This window comes from Nematolebias whitei, chromosome 8 (genome assembly GCF_014905685.2).
Source record: "Nematolebias whitei isolate Nwh7 chromosome 8, NemWhi1, whole genome shotgun sequence".
NCBI classification, from domain to species: domain Eukaryota; kingdom Metazoa; phylum Chordata; class Actinopteri; order Cyprinodontiformes; family Rivulidae; genus Nematolebias; species Nematolebias whitei.
Window position 1 is genome coordinate 34,459,943 of NC_056505.1, and position 3,141 is coordinate 34,463,083.

The following is a 3,141-nucleotide window of genomic DNA, read 5'->3' on the forward strand; positions in this document are numbered from 1 at the left end:
CCCCCCATTTTAAACGCACTATATAACAACATGCATTAACACCTTATTTGAGTGGGAGGAGGGAGGAGTTTGGTCTTCTTGTTTTCCTTACACCCTCGTTCTCCGTTTGACATTTGGGGTCGGGGGCAGGGAGGGGTGGTAAGCTGCCTGGTTGGGGCCTGGGCTGTGGGTGGGCATTGGGCCTTGGGGGTGGTGATTGGGGATGGGGCCGGTGCTCTGGTTCTCCGGTTCTCCGGTTCTCCTTGGGTTGTTTGGATCTTTTGATCAGGGTTCCTGGTTGCGATGGCTGGCCCTTTGGCTGGGGTGGCTGCCGGGTTCCGGCAGGGGGTCGGCTGTGGTTGTGTGTGTGTGGTCGTTGGTGGTGTATGGTGGCAGTCAGGGGCGGGGCTTCGCTTTGATGGGGTGCTGGCTGGTCGGCCTGATGTGACATTCCTGATGGGGGGTGCTGTGTGTGTGTGTTGGGGGGGGTACATAGGTGGCATGCTGAGGCTTCTCTAGGCCTGGGGTTTGGGGCTGTTGGGGTGCCTGATCCTTGGTGCGCTAGGCCGGACTTCCTCAGCTGCTGCTCCCTGCTGCTCTGGCCCCCGGCCTGTGGCCAGCTTGCAGTCGCTGTCGGGTGGGTGAGGCACATGGACGGCCCGACAGAGGCTCTGTTGGGCTTTCTCTGTGTGCCTGTTTATGTCTCGGGTTGTTTTTTAGGTGGTCCCCTCTCTTGGATCAATTTGGGCACCCCATTTAATATGGGGTCTACTTTCCCCTGTCAAGCTCCCCTCCGGTGGTGGACCCCCCTGCCGCCGGTGCATTGGCAGCTCTCAGCATCTGGAGCTGGGTGGTGGGGTGTGTGCAGGCCCGCCCTGGTGGCTGCCTGCCAGGGCCTGGGTGCCCTGGCTCTGTCAGGCCTCTGTTGGGGGGTGGTATGACCTCGGGACTCGGGGCTCGGTGTCCATGGCCGGTTCTACTCTGGAGGGGCGGGTTGCTGGCGGGGCCTGTGGACTCATCGCTGCAGCCTCTTGGGGTTTCTGCATTGTGGTTGCTGGGGATCGCCTGGGGCTTCCCTTTGCTTCTCTCTCTGGGGGGTGCAGGTGTCCCTGTTGGGGGACTCCCGGAGCTCCGGGCTTGGAGACCGCTGTGTGTCGGTAGTTCCGGTCTTCCCTGTGTTACCATCATGTCCTGTGGGGATGGGTCTGTGGGTCCCCACATCCAATATTGAACATTTTTATGGAGAAACGTTATAGTGATAAGCATGCTCACACAGGTATTTAGATTCAGGTGTTTATCAGATACACACTCAGTTGGATTGTGGTGGCCACAAAATATATCTTGTATTACCATGTACTGTATAAAATACTTTCTTATGATGTTGTAAGTATCATTATATATGTTGTTTGTTGTTGTGGTTTCTTGGTTTTGTCTTGTTTTTTTTTCTTTCCACAGGTCTAGAGGCAGACTTCAATGATGTTGATTTGTGTTCTCTTTATCCCTCTCTCCCTCCTCTATTCCTAACTCCTTTTTACCTTTTAACCCTTCTTTCACTTTTGTGCTTTGTTATCTTCTTTGTTTTTCATCCTCATATCCATTACATCTGAAACCAACCCAAAGCAAATTCTAATAAAATTTAATTTATATATCAAGTGGAGCATTAAGGCCAGCCATAATACTCTGCTTGTGAAAGTAAATCTGTTGGTCATCACTTTGACACTCAGACAATAATTCCAAGTGTCACAATGCCGGACAGGACAAGGAAAAAAATAAAATAAAAAGAAGGGATGAAGAGGTAAAGAAGGATAGATGGAGTTAATTTGTTGGAAAGATGTGCGCAAGAGTTCAACAAAGTATACTGGAAAGATGGTTGGACTGCACCTTGAGGTAAAACTGGTTTCACACCAGCAGAGTTGCATGTGTATTCACACTGCTGGCCTTACTTTTGTTTTGCTGCTGCAGCTGAGATGTGCCCAAAACGCTGCCTGTGGGTATACTCTCATCTGTTAACATCGAGGCCAAAATAAAAAAACTATGATGTTACTCAAACTCCATGCTGTAGGTGTGAGGTGGCCTAACAGTGAAGGAAAGGTAAAAAAAAAAAACCAATGGAAAAAACCCCCACAATTCTCCAGCAGGAAATACATTCTACTGAAAAGCCAAAACAGAAAAATACATGCAGCACAGAAGTAAGAAAGTCTGCTTGGTCAGTGAGCTTAATCACAAGCAGGGGATGGATTCTTGCACATAGATTGCCATTTTTGTTTTTGGTATCAGGGAGAAGGTAGTGCTGGAACTTTGTGTGTTTTTTGAAAGGTCATAATCACACAAAAGCAAACATACACACGCACCTTGAATGTATGAACAACGGGCATCCTGTAGGAAAACACAACCACATGTATTCTCACAGAGACATAAATTATTAGTAATTACTAAACGTTGAATAATTGTCAAGGTTGTATTCTTTCAAGGAATTTTCTTTTTGCTTCAGTTTATGCACGTCACAGGAGGAAATCCGGTTCAGGAAGCACTCTAACAGATGGATATAGTTATGAACATCTGGATAAAACTCAAAATATATACAGGACATGAGGAAGCAAGTACACTCTGCAATTAACTGTTTTTATTCCCAGCATGTCCTTGATGAACATTTCTATTTTGATTTTGCACTGCATGTATTTAAAAAATATTGAAAATAACAGGCCGTTGCTAATTGTGAATCTGCCTGATTGAAGCCCTCACTTTTCAGTTAAAAGTTACAGTTCCAAAGTGTTGCTTTCAGCCACAGCAGGCAGCTGTTGATAGTAAAATACTTGGGTAACCACCACTCAGCATCAGACAGACACAGGAGCTGAGCAGATGGTGAAAAGAGCGAGGCATTTAGCAGCTGAAGAGATAAATTACTTGTTTAGGATCTGAGTTATATCCAAATCTCCTGTGGCTATTGTGGTTCTGGAAACAGGTCTTCGGTCTCACTATCCCACATGTCAAAGTGTAGATGGCCCTGTGCTGTCAGATACTGATTCATTCTTAAATGGAAACACAAAATCAAAACTTTAGATGTAACCTTTCTGTGTTCCATGTGATACTTTTAATTACATATAAAATCACAAAAAAATAAATAAATAAATGAAATACACACACACACACATATATATATAT